Genomic DNA, 25,838 nt, shown 5'->3' on the forward strand with positions numbered 1-25,838 from the left:
ATGTAAATTTTGATGAATTAAAATGCCCCTGTTTTTAATCTAATTTTTAAAAACCGTGCACTTTAGCATCAAAATTTCCATTCACTTTAATATAACAATAATGGTTGTGCATAGCTGGGGAATGGGTAGTAAAGGCATTAGCTATATTTTTAAACAATAACTGTCCCGTTAATAATAGACACTTGTCCACTTAGTAGCAGACGGCCAAACCAGTACTAAAACATATCAGCAGAGGTATTGGGGTGGAAGTATAATGTCGATCTGTAAAGGGAGGCAGGGGACGAGTCCCTGTGACTAAATTTACAGAGAGCCCATTAAGGATTTCCCATGAGGCGAAAAACATTATCATGTGGCAGTACTCCATATACATTCCTCTGACAAGCACTGTATTTGGAGGGGAACTTGACTTCAATATGCTCTGAAGCACCTTTCACTGAAGAAATCAAGCACACCATCATGCTTCAACCACCTCCAACCGAGGCAAAGTAAACAAAGGTATGAGTGAGGTGGGAGGGTTTTTAAAAGGCTTTGGAAACGGCCTCCTCCTGGTAGGAATTTATATCCCATACGTAACAGCTCTCTTGTCACCTATATGAAAATATAAATATATTTTTATTATTATTATTATTTTACAAGTAAATTAAAAAAGGCTCTATTTCTGTTTAAATGGAGTGATGGCAAGAAATCCTAAAAAATATTTCGTATTTTTGTAAAGTTCTTCTCCGATATTCACGGTAGCGAAGGGGTTAAAAGGGTAGAATAGTCAAAAATGAAATGTGCATGTGTGCTTTCAATTTGAAATGGAAGCACTTTTGCAACATATTTCCATCAGCAAAAATGCTTCAAGTAAACTGTACTACTGTTTCAGCAGCATATGCACATATCCTGTGAGGGCCTGTGCACCAATATTCAAATATCATGCCTGCTCAGAGAGCTGGCAGTGGTATGCATTGCTCCTGTGAAGTAATTTGTGTCTTACAAGCCACTGCTAAGAACGTGTGGTGTTTGAATACTGACGCTGGGGCTCTCACAGTATGTGCGTATACCACTGAAAAACAGTAATAACTTTCTAAAAGCATTGTGGAAAAAATGATTTTATTTCAAATAGAAATGCATCCACGTATATTTCAATTTTGACCTATCCCTTTAAAAGGGACACTGAACCCAATTTTTTTCTTTCGTAATTCAGATAGAGCATGCAATTTTAAGCAACTTTCTAATTTACCCCTATTATCAATTGTTCTTAGTACTCTTGCTATCTGTATTTGAAAAAGGCATCTAAGCTTTTTTTCTTGGTTTGGACTCTGGACAGCATTTTTTTTTTTTTTTATTGGTGGATGAATTTATCCACCAATCAGCAAGGACAACCCAGGTCGCTCACCAAAAATGGGCCGGCATCTAAACTTACATCCTTGCAGTTCAAATAAAGATACCAAGAGAATGAAGAAAATGTGATAATATGAGTAAATTAGAAAGTTGCTCAAAATGTAATGCTCTATCTGAATCACGAAAGAAAATGTGGGTTCAGTGTCCCTATAAGTAGCTTGGTACTGGCTATAACAGCAATCAGGTTTAGACGATTTTCAGTAGTGTCTGTGCAAAAAGTGTAATTTCTTGAGCACAACTACTATACTTTGGTTAATATTCACTGTTTTGTTTGTTCTCCTATCAGACTGTCTAACCCCTACAAAGGGATTAAATACATAATAAAAGTCCCATTCGGAAACTGCAGATAACGGGTGGTCCCAAGGACTCCGCAACTCCCAAGCAAGACTTTGCCATTTGTTGAACCGATTTAGAGCATTTCGATTTTGCTATACAATACCATTGTAGGTGTATTTCTGTACAACTCAGTTTACCTGTATACTCATAAGCTGGATTTCTTTACTTATGCAACTGCACGAGATATATATACAATTAAAGGGACATTAAACACTAAATACATGCTAGATAAAATGATGCATTCAAAGAAAAGAGTAGTCCATGACTAACATGTAGATGTATTTTTAAAGTTTCATTAGTTGTTTAGAAAGTGACAAAATAAGTGTAAAATGTTAGTTTCTATAAAACACTGGGAGCTGCCATGTTGTAACTTGTGTTACATTCTCTGCTGTGGCCAATTAGGGACCGTTATAAATAGGTCACTAGAGTGTGCAGCCAATGGTTGTGCTGGATTTAACAGAGTTCTGCACTTCCATTTCTAAGATGAGCTGAAAAGCTCACAAATTTCAGAATGGAATTACAGGCAAAGAGGACAAAAAATAATAAAAGTATATTGCAGTTGTTTTATTATATACAATTTATCATTTTATATTACCATCTCAAAGTCCCTTTAAGTACTAGAAGCCAATCTGAGGTTCTAACATTGTTATATATCTCATCATAACGCCTCAAAAAGGCAGCGATTGTTAGGCAATATAGGTTAGTGGAAACCATCTTACACACAAGTCCTTATGTGCACGCTTTTATTTGCTTGCGGTCTTCCTACTGTCAGAAAGATAAAAACACAAACAACATCTTCGCGCAAACGACGACCTTATTATACTAGCTACACACAACATACATGAGGCATGAGGCATATTTTTCGTGAGTTCGATATGAGGCCGCATACTACCCAATACAGACGATAGCCATCTTTCGTCCTCAAAGAGCCGCCCGCCAAAATTCACAACGATAGTACCACTTCTCCCCAAACTCCCATCCCGTCTGCTCCAAAGGTAACCCCTATACTCACATCCACAAAGCCTCAGTTCCAACAACACAAAAATTGAGCCACACACCTGAAGTAAAATATGGCAAAAACGGACCATGCAGCGTAACCCCGCCCCCATCTGCACGTAGTACGACTTTTGTTCTCGCGACGTTTGCGCAATTTACGTAAAGAATGAAGACAAGACAAGAGGAGGTGGCCGACCCGTGAGCCGACGTCACATTGTTTGTGCCAGATTGGGGCGGTGGGTGAAGGTGCCACCAGACTATTAACACGGGTTAGGTAGATGCCGGAACTAGGTGCTGAAGCCCAGCGGGGCCAACGTTATTCGTCTGCGATTGGTCATCTCTGTTAGCGGGTAAGTCTAGTTATTTAGAATTTGCGAGTATATATGTTCGCAGGGTTTGGAGTTGAGGCTCCACCCTTTTGCATGACGTTTATTTACATAAATGCTTCGATTACTGATTTAGTTGTCACTGGTGCCTTCAAGAATCTATTGCTATGTGTTGTGTTTATTTTAATTTTATTTTTTTTTGAAGCGCCGTGTTATGGTTTTAGTTGTACTTGGTATTATGCACCAAATTGTACACTTGGCAATAGGGGAGCGTGTGTGTTCACACCCAAAACAAAGTTGCAAAGATCCGTAACTGATCCAGCTGGAGTTACATACTAGTGTGTTATTCATATTTCTGTTAAATGGACATAATGATTAAAATGGAAATGTGCTTGGGTGCCTTTGGATTTTGCATAGAAACATGTTTGGAATTACTACTCTGCTGCAACGACATAGACACACATGCTGTTTATCACCAGCATGTTGGCACCTGGACTGCTCAGGTAACAGTGAAGTGCAGGATCCAAATTAAAGGGAAAGCGAACGTCTTGTTATTTCAATACAATAACATCATCCAAGTCTAAACCCATTTAAAATATCTTGTTTGCTGCAAATGTTTTTCAGTTTTCAAATTCCAGCCATCACTTGCCTTATTTGGAGGAGCTGATCTGGTCTTGAGCCTGTGATTTACAAGACTAGCCATGGTAATTTTTTGTATAAAGAACATTCTTTTGCAGTTATTGTATGCTGAAGTAGAGATGTGTAGCAGGGTTAACCTTGATAATATATCGGGGTGCATTTCCTGGTCTGAGAATTAGAAAAAACAAAATTTATGCTTACCTGATAAATTTCTTTCTTTCTTGGCACGATGAGTCCACGGATCATCTAATTACTATTGGGAGGAGGTGGCAAAGAGCACCACAGCAAAGCTGTTAAATATCACCTCCCTTCCCTCCAACCCCAGTCATTCGACCGAAGCAAAGGAGAGAGAGGAAGCAACAAGGTGCAGAGGTGTCTGAAGTTTATAAAATACCAACAACCTGTCTAAAGAACAGGGCGGGCCGTGGACTCATCGTGTCAAGAAAGAAAGAAATTTATCAGGTAAGCCTAAATTTTGTTTGTTTTTTCTAATGACACGATGAGTCCACAGATCATCTAATTACTATTGGGAATCAATACCCAAGCTAGAGTAAACAGATGATAAGGGAGGGACAAGACAGGGAACCTAAACGGAAGGCACCGCTGCTTGAAGAACCTTTCTCCCAAAAGAGGACTCAGCCGAGGCAAAAGTGTCAAATTTATAAAATTTTGAAAAAGTGTGAGGAGAGCACCAAATTGCAGTCTTGCAAATCTGTTCCACAGAAGCTTAATTTTTGAATGCCCAGGAAGAGGAAACGGCCCTCGTAGAATGAGCCTTAACTCTCTCAGGAGATCGCAACAAGAAACAAATCTTTCCAAGATAACAACTTAATATCTAATGAATGCATAGGCTCAAACGGAGCCCCTTGAAGAACCTTAAAGGGACACTGAACCCAAAAATGTTATTTTGTTATTCAGATAGAGCATGAAGTTTTAAGCAACTTTCCAATTTACTCCTATTATCAAATTTTCTTTTTTCTCTTGTTATCTTTATTTGAAATGCAAGAATGTAAGTTTAGATGCTGGCCCATTTTTGGTTTACAACCTGGGTTGTCCTTGCTGATTGGTGGGTAAATTCATCCACCAAAAAAAAGTGCGTCCAGAGTTCTGAACCTAAAAAAAGCTTAGATGCCTTCTTTTTCAAATACAGATAGCAAGAGAACCAAGAAAAATTGATAATAGGACTAAATTAGAAAGTTGCTTAAAATTGCATGTTCTATCTGAATCACAAAAGAAAAAAATAGAGTTCAGTGTCCCTTTAAGCACTAAATTAAGACTCCAGGTAGGAGTAACTGGCTTTAACACAGGCCTGATCCTGACCATCTTGAACCCAAGCCTGAGAGAATAAGGAAAGTCTGCCCCCCCACAAGATCCAGTCCCGGATCGGGGACAGGCCCTTCATGCTGTTTTTTTATTCAATAGCACGCTTCTTGGATTGTTTTCCCTTGTTCCAAGACTGATTGGGCCTCCAGGAAGGCTTGGACTGCTCCTGCTTGGAAGAGGGAGTGGAAGGATTTCCCTTGAAATTTCGAAAGGAACAAAAATTACTCTGACGTCCCTTTTGTTTATTTCTCTTATCCTGAGGGAGGAAATGGCCCTTTCCTTCCGTAATGTAAAATTATTTCCGTCAAACCCGGTCCAAACAAGGTCTTTGCCTTGTAAGGAATCGCCAAAAGTTTAGACTTAGATGACACATCCGCAGACCAAGATTTTAACCATAAAGCTCTGCGGGCCAGAACAGCAAAACTATAAATCTTAGCTCCCACCTTAATAACCTTAAAGGGACACTGTACCCAACATTTTTCTTTCGTGATTCAGATTGAGCATGAAATTTTAAGCAACTTTCTAATTTACTCCTATCATCAAATTTTCTTCATTCTCTTGGTATCTTTATTTGAAATGCAAGAATGTAAGTTTAGATGCCGGCCCATTTTTGGTGAACAACCTGGGTTGTCCTTGCTGATTGGTGGATAAATTCATCCACCAATAAAAAAGTGCTGTCCAGAGTACTGAAACCAAAAAAAAGCTTAGATGCCTTTTTCAAATAACGATAGCAAGAGAACGAAGAAAAATTGATAACAGGAGTAAATTAGAAAGTTGCTTAAAATTGCATGCTCTTTCTGAATTACAAAAGAAAAAATTTGGGTACAGTGTCCCTTTTAAGGGAAGCATCCGTGATAAAGGAGTTGGCCAACTTAAGGGCCTTTATCCTATCCTGGATTTCATCAAGGGGAGTGTCTGTCCGAATAGAATCAGACAATGCATCAAACCAGTATGCTGCCGCGCTAGTGACAGTAGCAATACAAACCGCGGGTTGCCATTGTAAACCCTGGTGTACATACATTTTCTTGAGTAACCCCTCTAACTTCTTATCCATATGATCCTTAAAAGAACAACTATCCTCTATGGGAATAGTAGTTTTCTTGGCTAGCGTGAAAATTGCCCCTTCCACCTTGGGTACCATCGGCCAAGACTCCTTGATGGAATCTGCTATAGGAAACCTCTTTTTAAATATAGGGGATGGCGAAAAAGGGATACCCGGTCTCTCCCATTCCTTAGCAATAATCTCTGTAGCTCGATCTGATACAGGAAAAAATTCCACCATGGAAGGTACATCAAAATATTTGTTTAGCTTACTGTATTTTTTAGGATTGACAACGACCGTGGTGTCTCTTTTTGTCCAGTGTAGCTAAAACCTCCTTGAGTAACAGACGGAGGTGTTCTAGCTTAAACCTGAAGGATACAACTTCAGTATCAGCATGAGGAATTACACTGTCTGAGTCTGAGATTTCACCCTCAGATGCTACTGAAGTATCCTCCTCCTCCTCAGGTTTCTGAGAGGGGGCATTTGAAATAGCAACAACTGTGTCCGTAACCTCACTTACTGATTGTTTACTTTTCCTCTTGCGCTTTCCCTGCAGCATGGGAAAAGCAGACAACGCATCAGATACCGCAGAGGACATGATACTAGCAATGTAACTCCAGGCGGAGTTTGAGAGGAAACGCAGGGCACTACTGCATGTGTGGGGGATAAAATTTGGGACACTTGAGGAGAAAGTTGCGGCATATATTGAACATTGTCACTAGACTCCTGAACAGCATCCGCCTTAGACAATGTTGGCTCAGAAAAAAGTCTATCCCTGTGATTTAAAGTTCTCTCAATACACGAGGAACAGAAAGGGATAGGTGGTTCCACATTAGCATCAAAACATAAAGAACAAGTAAGATTTTGCAGGGCCTCTTGGTCCATTCTGACTCACAATGGAACAATTATCAATAAAAACAACATTAAATTTTAGATAAAAATTAAAACAAAGTTACTGTCTCTTTAAATTTTCAAACGTAACTTTTTATTTTTTGCAGTAAGGAAATAGTGTTACACAAGCACTACTGACAACCTCTACACCTCAGCTTAGCTTTGCTGAGGTGCCTACCTACCCTGCTGACACCGGATAGTATTCCCAGTAGAAGATCTGGAACTCGACTTGCAGCACAATGAAAAGCTGTCTGGTCTAATAACGCAGAATTAAGCCTTTATTATGTGCTTCCCTGACTGAGACTATCTGACACAACCTATGTCACCCCTCCGGTCACAGGAAGTGAAGGCGAAAACAGTGCGCAACAGCAAATTGCTGCCTCAGTTAGCCCCGCCCATTGTGGGCGTCGAAAAAAAAAATTACCTCCCGGTCGGCATATCTTAAAGTCAAGCTGCCGGGAGAAGTGAACACCACATTAAAAATGATTCTTATTTAACCTCCTCAGCCCCAGTGCCTGCCATAACGATACTGTCTTCTTTATATGTTCCCCCAAGCATATAGGAGAGATTTGTGTGTCCCAGTATTTAGTGAATAAAGTGCCCAATTTTTCCTGTGTTTCCTAGAAAAAAATTAAGTCGGCACTTCCCTCATAAATCAGCAAGGCAGCTCACTAGGTTTGAGAGGTCTTCTCCCTCACATGGACCTGTGGAAAAAGAGATAAAGGAAAGTGGGAGCAGGTAACGAGCGCTGAGGAAGCTATTACAAACTAATGGAGATAAGATTATGTGTAAGGAGCTCTGTGCTATATTAAAAAAAACTAAAATATGCTAAGAACGATAATATATTTTTTGATTTCTCACTATATGTGGAAGAAGATATAAAAATATTATATCGATGAAAAAAGGAAAACAGTGTAAAGTGAAAAAAACCTGTTTTTATATAAATAAATAGGTCTAGTAATAAATGGACCTAATATAAATTGCACTGTGTAAATAGAACTATACACATCCGATTTTGGATAATGTAAAAGAGTGGTAGGTGGGATCTATTAATGCCAATATGAGACAAAGGAGTGTGGTCAAATATTTGTAAGAAAAATAAAATGTATTTTGGCACCATAAAACTATGAAAATAAATCAAATATAAATGAATAGCAATTTTTTTAAAACCATATAAATGTAGGTTGGCCAACCAAATAAAGTTGAATCAGGCTAAATACAATGATAAAGAACATTTCTTTTCAAAACTTATACTGCTTTTGTTTTATATTAGGCAAAACGGATGATAGTTACATATCCTATTCCAGTACACTTTGTAAGAATATCGTTCTGTAATCTTAGTACAAGTTTTACCAATGTCGGTAAAACAATGAACCTTACAGCTTTAAATTGTATAATATAACAGCCTGAAAGGAGTGGATTGCCTGACACTGTTAGTATTGAACTTTCAGTTAGTGTTTTTAGTATGTATAATACTTGCAGCTGGTTTTTATCAAACCCAATGCGTAGCTCCGTGTCCGTGCTTTGTGAAGATGTGGCACAGGTTTGAATCCAAGTGCCTGAAGAAACTTTAAGCAAAGTTATCCGATGTTGGTTTCCTGCTGGGATTTGTAAAGGTTTAATTACTGTGATGGAACCCAGAGTGGTGTTTGCAGCGTAAGCTGATGATTGCAGTCTTACCGCGCTCACGTGATGAGGCAAGCTGAAGTGCTCAAAAATAGCACTGGTAGAACTGTATATCCAAGTAACGGTCTTTGACAGGTGTATTGCAACGCGTTTCAGCTGACACAGCAGCCTTTTTCAAGCATGCACCTGTCAATGAGATTGGGCTTTTTATTGCTTGGAGTAGTTGATTGAACATAGTTCTAAGATGAAATACTGTGCTAAGCAATATAGCTATGTTTTGCTTTGCAATTTATAAAGGAATTAAGTTATCACATTCTTAACCATATGTAAGGCTGATTTGAGAGTGAAATTTAAAGGATAATAGAAAAAATGATAGAAAAAAATATAGATTTAATGTCCCTTTAATGACAATTCTTATAAGTTATATATTGGGAATTGATATAGTCCCTTTGTACTGAGAATTATCACATTATAGGAATTGGTATTATTGTGCAGGTTACCCTTAGTGAGGTGATACATTTTCTAAGAATTATTTTCAGTATAGGTAGTGTTAGCTTGGTATGTTTTTATATATTCTTCTAATGTTGGTATGTAGGAGAACAATATACCAACGGCTAGATTTAGAGTTCTGCGGCCAAAGGGGTGCGTTAGCTACGCGTGCTTTTTCCCCCCCGCACCTTTTAAACAACGCTGTTATTGAGAGTTCTCAGAAGGGCTGCGTTAGGCTCCAAAAAGGGAGCGTACAGGCATATTTACCGCCACTGCAACTCCCAATACCAGCGTTGCTTACGGATGCGGCCAGCTTCAAAAATGTGCTTGTGCACGATTCCCCCATAGGAAACAATGGGGCAGTTTGAGCTGAAAAAAAACACCTAACGCCTGCAAAAAAGCAGCGTTCAGCTCCTAACGTAGCCCCATTGTTTCCTATGTCTGCACCTAACACCCTAACATGTACCCCGAGTCTAAACACCCCTAGCCTTACACTTATTAACCCCTAATCTGCCACTCCCGCTATCGCTGACCCCTGCATATTATTTTTAACCCCTAATCTGCCGCTCCGTACACCGCCGCAACCTACGTTATCCCTATGTACCCCTAATCTGCTGCCCGTAACGCCGCCACCTACCTACAATTATTAACCCCTAATCTGCCGACCGGACCTCACCGCTACTATAATAAATGTATTAACCCCTAAACTGCCTCACTCCCGCCTCAAAAACCCTCTAATAAATAGTATTAACCCCTAATCTGCCCTCCCTAACATCGCCGACACCTAACTAAAAGTATTAACCCCTAATAATAATAATAATAATAAAAAAAAAATCACTAACTTTTTCACAAACAGCTTGTGCAATTGTGGCACAAATGGTTGTAAATGCTTCTCTGGGATCCCCTTTCTTAAGAAATAGCAGACATATATGGCTTTGGCGTTGCTTTTTGGTAATTAGAAGGCTGCTAAATGCCTTAACCTTAACCTCCCTCCTCTTCCTATTTGTGGCCATTTTAGGTACTGGCAGCTGCCTGCCAGTACCCAATTTCTTAACAAATTTGCTCCCCCCCCCCCCATTTTCCATAGTGTAGCTGCCCCCCTCAATATCCTTTCCCCCTCCAGATCCCATTCCAAACAAAATTTCCCCCCAACATTCTCCCTCCACCCTCTCCCATTGATCGATCGGTCGTGCACGCCCCCCCCCCTCGCGCGCGCTCCCGCCCACCTTCCCGGAACTAGTCCAGCGATGGGCCGCCCACCCTGCAGCTGCTCCCACCCACCAACAATCGGCACCAGCGCTGGCCCTCTCTGCATTGGTGAGCCGAAAAAAGTATTGCAGTGATGCCTCAATATCGAGGCATCAGGACAATACCTTGAAAGCGGCTGGAAGCGATCAGGATCACTTCCAGCTTCTTTAACGACCAGTTTGTGTAAGACGTACCCTGTACGACGTGTCATTAAGGGGTTAAATGTTGTTCCAATGTAGACAAATTAACCCTGTCATGAAAGGGTTAAATACTTGATGAACAACATTCCCTATTCTAAACTCAATTACCAAATTTTATGGGACTCCATATCCTTTTAATAATGTTTACCACCTCTTATGGTAAACCAATATTATTTTAGTCTCCTGAGAACAACAAATTCCTTTATTTGTGATGCAACAGTGGAAATTATTTGCATCAATGCTAGGATCTCTCTGCTCAGAGATATGAAATCATCCTGGAAGTCTAACTGTTCTTGAGCCAAAAAAAGTCCAAAGAGTCTGCCCCAGTTCTCAAGACTGCATAAAGGTATGGCTTCTTCTGAGACTGTCTTTGGAAATCTTGCGTGAATAGTAATGTCTAGCCTTCACTGTTTGACAGTGGTCTAGTGGACTAGGTGGCTTGGGTATTGATTACTACACGTGATGACTTGTGGACTCTCACCATCTGATGAAAGAAAACAAAATTTATGGTTACCTGATAAATTAATTTTTTTCATGATTGTAAGAGTCCACAAGCCTCACCCTCTTTTTGTTCATGTGGCGGCAGTACTTATTTTGCACTTTCTCTTTATCTTTTCTCTTTATCTTTCTTGCTTTTCTTTTTACCTTATCTATATGGGATGGCTCATGCACTCTCACCATCATGAAAGATATATATTCATTTATCAGGTAAGTATACTTTTTTTTTGGTTTTACTTTCTCGGAAACATAACTACCTTGCAGTGGGATTTGGTGCCTATTGTCTGTAGTGAAGGTGAAGTTTTGAGGTTCTATGTTTGTGGCCTTGAACCGTTTTAAAGGAGCATAAAAGTCCAAATTAAACTTTCTTGATCGGATAGAGCATGCAATTTTAAAATATTGGTTCCAATTCTGTTGTCAAATTTACTTTGTGCCCTTGGTATCCTTTATTAAAGTGCATACCTAGTCAGACTCAGCACATGTTTTTAACACTCTCTCTATAGGAGCAATGTTTGCAACAGCGTTGTATGTTACTTCCTTAGAGTGCTTTAGACCTATGTATGTTCCTAAGTTTACCTTGTTATGCTGTTCAATAAAGGATAACAAGTGAACAAAGCAAATTCTATAACATAAGTACGTTGGAAAGTTGCTTTATATATAACATTAATTTCACTGTCCTACAGCTGCATAGCAAATTAAAAAAATATATATGAAAATGATTGCTGCCTGGTTGGCATCTTGCCCGCATAGCTAGCAAATGTATCTGTATGACTGCTACATGTCAAAATCCCCAAATTTAGAATTCCAAAATCCAAACTTTTAAATAGACTATTTAAAAAAAAAAATTAAATTAAAAACAAATATCTTTCTGATTACAGTACTGTACTATCTTTCTGAGGGTATTATGTATACAAAGGTATTAAGACTGCTATAAAACTACTTTTAGGTTGCATGTATAATGTGCATGGATATGTAAATATTACGGTAAACACGTGATCATCCTCTGTGACGTATCTGACCTACGTTTTTCCTGAAATAGCTTTATCAAGCTCCTTCTTTTACAGTGTTGTTTTTTTGTAAACCCTTCAAAAGGGTTACATGGTCAGTCACACTCCTGCGGCTCTCCAAATAAGAATACAGCAATAGTTAGAGAAATATAAAGTATAAAAACTTATATGGGTAACCAAGGGGTTAACAGATGCTTCATGGGCCGCTACAAACCACTGTACCTCAGGAACCAGACTGGGGTTGTATGCTGCCTATTGGGACTCTCCCTGCCAGTTGTCGTACTGTTCCCCCTGCTGCCCCAAATAACCATTAAGGCAGAAAATGCTTTGCATACTGATATCAATAATGCCTAACATAACAAAGTAAGACATTCACAAAACAATACAGGAGACAAAAGGAGGAGAGAATGGGAGGTAGGGCTGAGTAATGTAATCCTAACTAGTCCTCTTTATAGTGAGTGAGTGGTGAGGACTGGGTGTGTAATGGGTTTTTTTTTGGACGCCAGTGGCGTTCAGGCACCTGGGAAAAATGAGCTCTGGTTTATATTTTATTTGCTTGGGTCATCTGAAAATTTGATTTTAAGAATTTTGTGTGTTTAAAAATACTTTTAAGTGCTATTTAGCAGTAAAGTGATTACAATGCCCATTTTAAAAGAATATTAAAGTTGTTCAAAAATGTGACATTATCAAAATTCAGAGTATGTGATTTAAAAATGTTGATGCATTGTCTAGGCTTGCTATGAAGAGGTGACATTTTAAGAGTCTACTGTTTACTGTGCTTGCTTAGATATTCTGCTTAGATTAATAATTTTTTTCCTTTTTTTTTTTTTCCCCCCCTCTGGCATTTCATGTTATCTAGATTCTGAACCTTCTCTGCCTGCCTTACCGATCCTCTGCTGCCTGCCATGTCCTCAGACTGACCTCTTCTTTGACTGCCAGATCTGGTTCGAGCTTTTGGATTGTGTTTCTCAAGTCTCTTCTATCTTTTTAGGACCTTCCTTTTGGCCTCTACTTATGCTCAACCCGCTTGCTATCATTGATCTTCACCACCTGTACCTAACAAGCAGTAAGAAAAGTTTAATAGCTCTTTCATTTGTGAAACAAACTCAAAGTCATTGCTGTAAAGGAAGGGCCAGTGATAGTGTGCTAAAGATGGGTGCACAATGCAGGGCAGTGACTTATAAGATACTAGCACATATTAAAAGGCATTGATGCAAGGGAGGAAAGCCTAATTCTGTCACTATGCAAATCCCTGGTAAGACCTTGCCTTGAGTATGGAGCGCAGTTCTAGGGACTAATCTCAAATAAATGACATTGCAGACTTAGAAACATTTTAAAAATATTTTAGTTACATTTTTGGCTAGAATTCAGGGATATGATTGCTTGTGTTAAATCGTGGCTGGACTGTTAACCGACGAACATTTGTCTGACTGACATTTGTGTGACGGATAATATTCCGACAGACAAATGGCCGTCGAATAAGTCTGGCCACAAGATAAATAGATAAGGATAGATACAGATCGAAAGATAGACAGACAGATACATAGAAACAGATCAATAGATGGTTAAAAGAACATCGTGGGGGGGGTGGGACCCATGGTTAGGTTCTCAGAGGTAGTTGCGGCGCCAGAGGCTCTGATTAGAACAGAGCACTCTGGAGCGTATCTGCCCTCGGCTGACCTTGGAACACAGTCTCTCGGACATATGTCTGACGGACAAATGTGCTTCAGCATTTTGTCCGTCTGCATTTTGTCAGAGCACAGTGTTAAATGGGTCACCTTTTTAATGGGATTAATTGAATCTCAAGTATATTAAGGATTTGTATAGGTTGAACTCAATGAACTTCAGTCTTTTTTTCAATCTGATCTACTATGTTACTAAATACAAGAGGTAGACCTCCATAACAGGGTGTCAGAAAGTCACAATATAACACTTTTTGTCATACTTGGTAACCATAGTAACTTGCCAAGCAGTGTGTAAAAACTAAGGTTTAAAGAAGACTTAGTAATCAAGAAATTATTGAATACCACCATAAATGATCTCCCAATTTTAAAGGGACAAACGGTTTCAGTATACTTTTGTGATTAAGTTGCCAAAAAAGCAGCATTAAAGGGATACGCAACCCAAATTTTTTCTTTAATGATTCAGATAGAGCATGCAATTTTTAAGCAACTTTCTAATTTACTCCTATTATCAAATGTTCTTCGTTCTCTTGCTATCTTTATTTAAAAAGTAGGAATTTAAAGTTTAGGAGCCTGCCCTTTTTAGGTTCAGCACCCTTGATTGTGCTTGCTTTATTGGTGGCTACAATTAGCAAACCAATAAGCAAGCGTAACCCAGGCTCTTAACCAAAAATGGGCCGGCTCTTAAGCTTTACATTCCTGCTTTTTAAATAAAGATAGCAAGAGAACGAAGAACATTTGATAATAGGAGTAAATTTAGAAAGTTGCTTAAAAGTGCCTGCTCTATCTGAATCCTTAAAGAAAAAAATTGGATTTAGTGTCCTTTTTAAAGACAAAAAAGTCACTGCAAAAAAAATATATTTTAAATGCTGCTATATAATACAATATGACTTAATTAAATGATATGAAACCCAAAATGTTTTCTATTATTCAGAAAGAGCAAGCAATTCTGAATAACTATCCAATGAATGGGGCAGTAAACTTACAAACTAATGTTCTATAATTCTGCACATAGTGCACATTAGCTTAGTGGCAGATTTATACATTAAAGGATTGCAGAGAATTTTTATTTAAAAGTTTATTTTTCCAGAACGCCGCTCCTTGATCTACTGAGCGGGTCTGGCTTTTCCTCAGCGCGTCGCAGCAACACTGTCTAGTCACTGCATGCCGGTCGCGCCATTAAACTGAATGTAGCTCGCTCCCGCTCTGGTCTAGTAGCAGGAGCGAGCTAAGTAAGTGTAAGTTTACTGCCCCTTTATCTTCTATCCTTTTGTTGAAAAGCATGGTGGTAAGTTTATCATTGCAGCACTATATGCATCAGTTTTGCAAGAATGTTATCCATTTGAAAGAGCACTAGATGGCAGCACTATTTCCTGCCATGTATTCTCCAGAAACGTGCACGCTACCGACCTAGGTATCTCATCAACAAAGAATACAATGAGAACTAAGCAAATCTGATAATTTGATTTTAATATCCCTTCAAGCATTCACATTTATAGAATGGAATATCCTATTAGTGTTTAATTTTATATTCCTCGTTAATGTTGATGCTGCTGTATGCTTCACAGATCACATGCACAGTAAAAGGTGTAATCGCTAAAATGGTAATGGTTTTTACTAAAGGCATTTCTATCTAAATAATGTGTACTTCTAGGGAATGTACCTCTGAAATAATATGCTTGCCTGGCTCTTAAATGGGAAATCAGTTTGTCATCCTCTGAACCCCATATGGTAAAAAAAAGTGTTCCTTCTTTTTTTAATAAGTGTGGGGAATGTAGCTGTCTGCTAATAGAATTATGGGAGTTTTCTTTATCATCCAATTAGCTTCTATAGTGTGTTGCTGCCACATAGACACTCCATGTTTTGTTTCAAAAATAAAAAAAATCACTTTTAAGAAACATTAGAAGTGAAAAAAAATGCTCTAATATTGCACACATCATTTGGTTGCTATCAAGTGATGCACAGCAGAAATTAAATTTGTGTAATTACTAGTGCTTGACTTTCAACTAGTTACCAATGGCATAAATATGTTGGTGAACAGGGGGGTGCATGTTTGCAACCCTTTAGCAGAGCTCTATTATAGTGATTAGGTATAATTGGCGATATAGGAAGACTTTTTCAAAATTATTTACACAACCATACACTCTAGAAATATTTGATACTATTCTGTTTTTTCCCCTAGTGTGGATGTTTCATGATATTTTGCAATTTACCTTTTGTAGCTCTGTATTAATAGGTACCATTAAAGGGACAGTAAAGTCAAAATTAAACTTTCATGATTCGGTTAGAGCATGCAATTTTAAACAACTAAACAAATTTCTTTTACAAATATGTGACGAGTCCACGGATTTCAACCTTATTTGTGGGATATTAACCTCCTGCTAATAGGAAGTGGCAAAGAGCACCACAGCAGAGCTGTATATAAAGCCCCTCCCTTCCCCTCCACCCCCAGTCATTCTCTTTGCCTGTGTTATACTAGGAAGACATGGTAAAGTGAGGTGTTAGTTTTAGTTTCTTCAATCAAGAAGTTTTTTATTTTAAATGGTACCGGTGCATACTATTTTCCTCAGGGGATATGGAAGAAGATTTCTGCCCTGAGGTTGATGATCTTAGCAGTTGTAACTAAGATCCACGCTGGTTCCCACAAGACTTCTGAAGGGTAACCATGAGACATCTTCAGTGTGGAGACCGGTTTCATGCTACAAGCAGCATTAAGGTATGTGCAGCCTTTTTTTCTGAGGAGACTTGGTGTATCAGAACTGGGTGGCATTATTTCCCTGTATGGGAATGGGGTAAGCAGTAATCCTATTTTATAAGAGGGGTATTACTGGATATTATATTTAGTTGACTTTATTTGGGCATTATGTGACATGGGAGACGATGAAAAAAACTATGTTTTACGTTTTTTATTCTTGTCTTTTAAACTTATTTGTTTTATGGTTTGAGGGGTTGTATACTGTGTGTACATTAACTTTGGTGCAAAACCGCATTCCCATGCCGTTTTGTTTGGGCCTACTCCGGCTTTGACCTTAAGGGGCGGGGATTATTTTTGCGAGCTCAGATGCGCACTTCCTTCCGGCTAAGCAGCAGCAAGCAGTAACTCCGGTGGCTCCTGGAATGTGTAGCTGGTCTGAAGGGTTGGAAACTTGTTTCGAAGTACCCTGGGGGCAGGTAGGCGCCACAGCAGAGCTGTTGCGAGGTGCAGAGGGTATTTTTATCTATCTTTTGACTTGTTGGTGATATAAGTACTTTTAAGCCTTATTTCTGCCCTTGCTTCTGGGTGCAGTAATTTTTGGATTAACAAACTATCTTAAGTTAAATTTGGAGATAATTTAAAGTTAATTGAGCATTTTGGAAAAAATTTCACTTTTTCTTTTCTTAAAGGCACAGTACACATTTTTTCAAATGTTTATTTTATGTTTAAACGACTTTTGTGGTATTACTAGTCTGTTCAACATGTCTGACATTGAGGATTCTCATTGTTCTATGTGTTTAGAAGCTGTTGTGCAACCCCCTCTAACATTGTGTAACTTTTGTACTGAAAGGGCCTTACAATGTAAAAAGCCTATTTTTAAATAAAGAAAGTGTGCATAAGGATGATTCTCAGTCTGAAGAGAATCGGGATATGCCATCCAATTCTCCCCAAGTGTCACAACCTTTAACGCCCACACAAGCGACGCCAAGTACTTCTAGTGCGTCTAATTCTTTTACTCTGCAGGAGATGGCTGCAGTTATGTCAACTACCCTTACAGAGGTATTGTCTAAATTACCAGTGTTGCAGGTTAAATGCAGTAGGTCAGGTATTAATGTAAATACTGAATCCTCTGATGCTTTATTAGCCATTTCCGATGTTCCCTCACAGTGCTCTGAGTTGGGGATCAGGGAATTGCTGTCTGAGGGTGAAATTTCTGATTCAGGGAATGTTTTACCTCAGACAGATTCGGATGCTATGTCATTTAAATTTAAGCTTGAACACCTCCGCCTGTTACTTAGGGAGGTTTTAGCGACTCTGGATGATTGTGACCCTATTGTGATTCCTCCAGAGAAATTGTGTTAAATGGATAAATATTTGGAAGTACCTATTTACACTGATGATTTTCCGGTTCCTAAGAGAATTTCGGAAATTATTAGAAAGGAATGGGATAGACCAGGTATACCGTTTTCTCCCCCTCCTAATTTTAAGAAAATGTTTCCCATATCAGATACCATTCGGGACTCATGGCAAACGGTTCCTAAGGTAGAGGTAGATATATCTACCCTAGCTAAGCATACTACTATACCCATTGAGGATAGTTGTGCTTTCAAAGACCCTATGGATAAGAAATTTGAGGGTCTACTAAAGAAATTATTTGTTAATCAGGGGTTTCTTTTACAACCTATGGCTTGCATTGTTCCAGTAACTACTGCAGCAGCTTTTTGGTTTAAGGTTCTAGAAGAGTCTCTTAAAGTTGAGACTCCATTAGATGACATCTTAGATAGAATTAAGGCTCTCAAGCTAGCTAATTCTTTTATTACTGATGCTGCTTTTCAAATTGCTAAATTAGCGTCAAAAAATGCAGGATTTGCTATTTTAGCACGCAGAGCATTGTGGCTCAAATCTTGGTGGTCTGATGTGTCATCAAAACATAAGCTTTTAGCTATTTCCTTTTTAAAGGTAAGACCCTTTTCGGGCCAGAATTGAAGGAAATCATTTCTGATATTACAGGAGGTAAAGGCCATGCCCTACCTCAGGATAAGTCTGTTAAAATGAGGGGTAAACAGAATAATTTTTGTTCCTTTCGGAACTTTAAAGGAGGACCCCCCGCTTCTTCTTCCACAAAGCGGGAAGGGAATTTTTCCCAATCTAAGTCAGTCTGGAGACCCATTCAGAACTGGAATAAGGGTAAACAATCCAAAAAGGCCACTGCTGGACCTAAGACAGCATGAAGGGGTGGCCCCTGAACCGGGACCAAATCTAGTAGGGGGCAGACTCTTTCTTTGCTCAGGCTTTGGCAAGAGATGTTCAGGATTCCTGAGCACTAGAAATAGTGACCCACGGTTATCAATTGGAATTCAAGGATTTTCTCCCAAGATAGAGATTTCATCTTTCAAAATTATCTGCAAACCAGATAAAGAGAGGCGTTCTTACGCTGTGTAAAAGACCTTTCTACTATGGGACTAATTTGTCCAGTTCCAAAATTGGGACAGGGGTTTTACTCAAACCTATTTGTGGTTCCCAAAAAAGAGGGAACGTTCAGACCCATCTTAGACCTCAAGTGTCTAAACAAATTTCTAAGAGTTCCATCATTCAAGATGGAGACAATTCGAACAATTTTATCAATGATCCAGGAGGGTCAATATATGACTACCGTGGATTTGAAGGATGCTTACCTTCATATTCCGATCCACAAAGATCATCATCGGTTTCTAAGGTTTGCCTTCTTGGACAAACATCAGTTTGTGGCTCTTCCTTTCGGGTTGACCACAGCACCCAGAATCTTCACAAAGGTTCTAGGGTCTCTTTTGGCGGTTCTCAGACCGCGAGGAATAGCGGTGGCGCCTTATCTGGACGATATTCTGATTCAGGCGTCAACATCATCAGCTGACAAGGTGAACATAGAAAGAACTCACGGCTGGAAGGTGAACATAGAGAAGAGTTCACTTGTCCCAAGGAAAATATTTCTGACGGAGGTCAGAAAATCAAAGATTCTGAATACTTGCCGAGCACTTCAGTCCATTCCTCGGCCATCAGTGGCTCAGTGTATGGAGGTAATTGGATTAATGGTAGCAGCAATGGACATTGTTCCGTTTGCTTGCTTTGCAACTGTGCATGCTCGGACAGCGGAATGGGGATTATGCGGATTTATCTCCTCGGATAAATCTGGATCAAGAGACCAGAAACTCTCTTCTTTGGTGGTTGTCGCCGGATCATCTGTCCCAAGGGACTTGTTTCCGCAGACCCTCGTAGGTGATAGTGACAACAGATGCCAGCCTTCTGGGCTGGGGTGCAGTTTGGAACTCCCTGAAGGCTCAGGGTGTTTGGACTCAGGTGGAGTCTCTACTTACAATCAATATTCTGGAACTGAGAGCAATATTCAATGCGCTTCAGGCGTGGCCTCAGTTGGCTTCAGCCAAATTCATCAGATTCCAGTCGGACAACATCACGACTGTGGCATATGTCAATCATCAGGGGGGAACAAGGAGTTCCTTAGCGATGATAGAGGTATCCAAGATAATCAGTTGGGCAGAGGCCCACTCTTGTCATCTGTCAACGATCTACATCACAGGAGTAGAGAACTTGGAAGCAGATTTTCTAAGTCGACAGACTTTTCATCCGGGGGAGTGGGAACTTCACCCGGAGGTATTTGCCTCATTGATTCTCAGATGGGGCAGACCGGAATTGGATTTGATGGCATCTCGACAGAATGCCAAGCTTCCAAGATACGGATCCCGGTCAAGGGATCCTCAGGCTGAACTGATAGATGCCTTGGCAGTGCCTTGGTTGGTCAGCCTAGCTTATGTGTTTCCGCCGTTTCGTCTCCTCCCACGCATAATTGCTCGAATCAAACAGGAGAGAGCTTCAGTTATCCTGATAGCTCCTGCGTGGCCACGCAGGACTTGGTATGTGGATCTAGTGGACATGTCCTTTCTGCCACCGTGGAAACTTCCATTGAGACAGGACCTTCTCATTCAAGGGCCTTTCCAACATCCAAATCTAATTTCTCTGCAGCTGACTGCGTGGAGATTGAACGCTTGATTTTATCGAAGAGAGGATTCTCTGATTCGGTTATCAATACTTTGATACAGGCTAGAAAGCCTGTTGCTAAAAAAAATCTATCATAAGATATGGCGTAAATATCTTTATTGGTGTGAATCAAAGGGTTAGGATTCCTAGGATTCTGTCTTTTCTCCAAGAAGGATTGGAGAAAGGGTTATCAGCGAGTTCCTTAAAGGGACAAATTTCAGCTTTGTCAATTCTGTTTCACAAACGTTTGGAAAATGTGCCAGATGTTCAGTCTTTTTGTCAGGCTCTATCTAGAATTAAGCCTGTATTTAGACCTATTACTCCTCCCTGGCGTTTGAATTTAGTTCTTCGAGTTCTTCAAGGGGGTTCCGTTTGAACCTATGCATTTCATAGATATTAAACTGTTATCTTGGAAAGTTCTATTTTTGGTTGCTATTTCCTCTGCTCGAAGAGTTTCTGAGCTTTCAGCGTTACAGTGTGATTCGCCTTATCTCATATTTCATTCTGATAACCATGTTTGGTACGTAAAACCACTTTTTCTTCTTAAGGTTGTTTCGAATAAGAATTTTAATCAGGAAATTGTTGTTCCTTCCTTGTGTCCTAATCCTTCTTCTTAGAAGTAGCGTCTGTTACATAACTTGGACGTGGTCCGTGCCTTAAAGTTTTACTTACAGGCAACTAAGGATTTCCGTCAATCATCTTCATTTTTCATTGTTTATTCTGGAAAGCATAGGGGTCAGAAAGCTACGGCTACCTCTCTTTCTTTTTGGCTGAGGAGTATCATCCGCCTGGCATATGAGACTGCTGGACAGCAGCCTCCTGAAAGAATTACGGCTCATTCTACTAGGGCTGTGGCTTCCACGTGGGCTTTTAAAAATGATGCATCTGTGGAACAGATTTGTAAGGCTGCGACTTGGTCGTCCCTTAACACTTTTTCCAAATTTGATACTTTTTGCTTCTTCTGAGGCTATTTTTGGGAGAAAGGTTCTTCAAGCAGTGGTGCCTTCCGTTTAGGTTCCTGTCTTGTCCCTCTCTTTCATCCGTGTCCTATTGCTTTGGTATTGGTTCCCCACAAGTAAGGATGAAATCCGTGGACTCGTCATATCTTTGTAAAAGAAAAGTAAATTTATGCTTACCTGATAAATAGATTTCTTTTACGATATGACGAGTCCACGGCCCACCCTGTTATTTTAAGACAGATTTATTTTATTTTTTGAAAACTTCAGTCACCTCTGCACCTTTTTAGCCTTTCCTTTTCTCTTCCTATAACCTTCGGCCGAATGACTGGAGGTGGGGAGGGAGGAGCTATATATACAGCTCTGCTGTGGTGCTCTTTGCCACTTCCTGTTAGCAGGAGGTTAATATCCCACAAGTAAGGATGAAATCCGTGGACCCGTCATATCGTAAAAGAAATCAATTTATCAGGTAAGCATAAATTTACTTTTGCTTTGTTCTCTTGGTATTTTTTATTGAACAGTAAAACTAGGTAGACTGAGCTCAGGAGTGTGCACGTGTCTTTTAGTACTCCATGGGAACAGTGTTTTGCAACAATGTATAACAAATCTAAAAATAATGTTGCAAAACACTGCTACCATAGAGTACTAAAGATACATGCACACTATTGAGCTCTTATGAGCCTACCTAGTTTTACTCTTCAATAAATGATATCAAGAGAACAAAGCAAATTTGATAACCGAAGTAAATTGGAAAGTTGTTTTAAAGGGACAGTCAACACCAGAATTGTTGTTGTTTTAAAAGATAGATAATCCCTTTATTACCCATTCCCCAGTTTTGCATAACCATCACGGTTATAATAATACACCTTTTACCTCTGTGATTACCTTGTATCTAAGCCTCTGCAAACTGCCCTCTTATTTCAGTTCTTTTGACAGACATCCATTTTAGCCAATCAGAGCTGGCTCACCTGAACTCTACGTGCGTGATCTATATGACACACATGAACTAACACCCTCTAGTGGTGAAAAACTGTCAAAATGCCCTGAGAGAAGATGCGGCCTTTAAGGACTTAGAAATTAGCATATGAACCTCCTAGGTTTAGCTTTCAACTAAGAATACCAAGAGAACAAAGCAAAATTGGTGATAAAAGTAAATTGGAAAGTTGTTTAAAATGACGTGCCCTATTTGAATCATGAAAGTTTAATTTTGACTTTACGGTTTCATTAAGTCTAGAAAACGACTTGAAAGCGATACTTTGTTGTATCTACTTTGGAAACCATAAGTTAGTTACATATTCAGATGATTATATCATAACTGGGTAGTGGCTGCTGCCTTAAATGTAAAGGGACATTGTACAGTAAAAGTACCCACACCCTTTATTGTGTGGCCAATAATCCATTTTAGCTGCTGAAGTGTATTCAGTTGTTTATAGATGGCTCCTTTACGTTTGTCAATTTAAAATAGTTGAGTTTGCTAGTTTAAAGCCACCACCTATGCTAAAAATAAGAATACTTTTGTATTCTCTAAAGAAAATCATTTTAAACAAGAATCAGGAGCAGCCTTGTTGGGGTCTAAACAATCTATTTAAAGAAGTATCAGTTGCCACTCCAGTGGGGGTGGGAGTGACAAATACTAAAATGTTGTTGTTGGGGTTTTTTTATTTGCTCTCCCTAAGTATTGGTCTTGCATATACAAAGAGATAAGATGAGACGTGTACAGAGAAATGCATAAGGATGTCTGATTTTTCTAAAACCCCAGCCTGTATTACATTACCTGAGTTATCAATTGGCAAAAACAACTTTTATACAAAAATAAACCTAAAGGAGCAATTTCTGATATTTTATACTCTGCAGCTGGTATAACAAGTCATTGGAAACACCTAAAGGGGAACCCAATTTTACAGTACAACGTCCATTTGAAATTGGAATTGAAATCTCTCTAAAGACCAGAAAGATAACCTTAATGCCCCGATTATAAATACAGAAATACTGACATCCATTAGGGATCTCAAGCCATGCAAGGCGGCGGGTCCAGATGGATTCCTAGGGGAATACTACAAATTATTTTGCAACACACTAATCCTACACCTGACTAAATTCTGCAACTATATTTTGGAAGGGAACCCCATCCCAAGTTAATTGCTACTGGCAAAGATGGTAGTCATCCCTAAGCCCAATAGAGACCAGAAAAAATGTCCGAATTATCGACCAATCTCATTGAGCAACGAAGAATTGAAAATCTTTACTAAAATCTTGGCTAATCGTCTGAAATTGCTCTTGCCTGGCTTGATTCACCCTGACCAAGTGGGGTTCATAAAAGATAGAGAAGCCCCAGACAACATCCGCAGGATAACCAACTTAATCCACTACTTAGGAGAAATGCGAGTGCATTCTCTGCTATTATCGCTGGACGCGGAGAAGGCATTCGACGGAATAGATTGGGTATATATGACTTCTGTTTTGGGTAAGATGGGGTTTGACGGTCCCTTCATGACGGCAATACAATCGATCTATTCTTCCCCTCAAGCCCAGGTGTCTGCGGGGGGGTATAAATCTAATACTTTCCCTATCCTCAACGGCACCAGACAGGGTTGCCCCCTGTTATTTGCACTCTGTATCGAGCCACTAGCATCTAAGATTAGAGTACATCCGGACATAACGGGAATCAAACTCAGAATACAAATTGTCCCTCTTTGCGGATGATATCCTGTTAACAATCACTAAACCACTCATATCCCTTCCTAATTTGTACCAGGTCCTAGACTGTTTCTCCAAAATTTTGGGGTACAAAATAAATTCAGATAAATGCGAAGTTTTACCCATAGCCATCCCTCACCTGACTCAGAAACTGTTAGACATAAACTTCGATTTTAGGTGGATGAAACACACCCTAAAGTATCTAGGCATCAACCTCCCGACACAAACTCATTCTCTGTATAAATATAATTATACGCCATTAATACGCCAGATTAGAAAAGACATTGCGAAGTGGAGTGGTTATAATTTCTCTTGGATGGGTAGGCTGGCGGCAGTCAAGATGAACGTATTACCCCGTATATTATACTTATTTTGTGCACTACCTATCGCAATTGTCAACAAAGATATAGAACAGTTACAAAGGGAGTTGTTGGCCTTTATTAGGGGGGACAAAGTCGGCTAGGATCTCCAAATCTTTAATTCATCGTCACAAATCATTAGGGGGGGGGGGTAGGGGCTCCAAATCTAATGGACTATTATAGAGCAGCCAGAGCAGCACAGGACTCCTTGATTTTAAAAAGATCAAAGGAGGTGGTATGGATCTCTCTAGAGGCAGAGATAAGGGGTAAGGTTAAATCAGACGCTATCCTCTGGGATACACAGCCAGCAAGGGCCAGCGGGCATTCCTCTATGGCTTACACATCAGAGCTGACAACAAATTTATGGGCTAAATTGGGGAGGAGGGAGGACCTTATGCCAACACATTCCTGGCTAACACCTATCAGATATTTATTACACGGAGGTGCATGGATAATTAGCCAGAAATGGGAAAACAAGGGATTGTATAGGGTGGTGGACATAGTAGAACAGAAAACAATCTTGTCCTTCTCCCAACTTCACTAGAGAATTGAACCCTTGAAACTCAACTGGTACTTATACCTTCAGTTACGGTCCTCACTCCAACACTTTATTTAAAAAAATCTCCAAGTAGGGTGACCACTGTGTTAGAAATATCGGGCATCAGGACCAAACACTCCATATCCAGATTGTATGTAGCATTTCAATCCTCCACAAGCAACCCTAAGACACCCATAATGATTGTGTGGGAAAAGGAACTAGACATAGTCAAGGAGACCCCAGACTGGGAGGCATTATTTCATTTGGCAGACAAAGGCCTCCTGAGTTTAGACCTGAAAGAAAATACCATGAAAACTATTTTCCTCTGGTACTTGACCCCAGTGCGTACCTCCCACATCTACTCTCAGGGGAACACATTGTGTTATAGGGGATGCGGTGAGATAGGATCCTACAAACATATGTGTTAAGATAAGAGGAATTTGGAGGCAACTATCCGCTCTTATCGGCCAGCTGCTAGATGAAGAGTTTACTCTAACCATACAACAGGCTCTATTACACAAAGCCAATGACACCTTCCATAGACATATTAACACCTTTATCAAAATTGTATGTACAGTAACTAGGTCCTGTATTATTAAATATTGGAAAACGGGCGCAACCCTGTGGCCGGAAATTTACAATAAGATACAGCATACATATAATATGTACGAAGCAGCTGCAGGAATCCTAAACAGGGAGCTAGTTAACAAGATCTGGTTCTACTGGATAATCAAAGAAGTACAGAAATCATGAGCATAGTTCAGCTATATGACATGTTTGTGTATTGTGGAGCATGATACTGCAAAAACAGAAAATTAAAACATGAGGTCACTGTCCTTGTTATTATTCCCACCCCCATTTACTTTCTCTTTTTG

The 25,838-nt window shown here is 39.6% G+C and overlaps 2 protein-coding genes across 2 annotated transcripts in view; one reads left to right on the forward strand and one right to left on the reverse strand.

The window, feature by feature from the left end:
• Positions 1-2,841, reverse strand: part of PRPF39 (pre-mRNA processing factor 39) — a 139,311-nt gene extending 136,470 nt beyond the window's left edge. The window contains 1 exon segment of the mRNA XM_053697846.1: positions 2,781-2,841. The gene's annotated coding sequence lies outside the window, so the exon portion shown is untranslated.
• A 63-nt stretch (positions 2,842-2,904) lies between these two features.
• The window catches only part of C1H14orf28 (chromosome 1 C14orf28 homolog), a 40,490-nt gene continuing 17,556 nt past the window's right edge, over positions 2,905-25,838 (forward strand). Inside the window, exon 1 of the mRNA XM_053697847.1 lies at positions 2,905-3,068. The gene's annotated coding sequence lies outside the window, so the exon portion shown is untranslated. The remainder of the gene's footprint in view (positions 3,069-25,838) is intronic.

Source organism: Bombina bombina, chromosome 1 (genome assembly GCF_027579735.1).
Source record: "Bombina bombina isolate aBomBom1 chromosome 1, aBomBom1.pri, whole genome shotgun sequence".
NCBI lineage: Eukaryota > Metazoa > Chordata > Amphibia > Anura > Bombinatoridae > Bombina > Bombina bombina.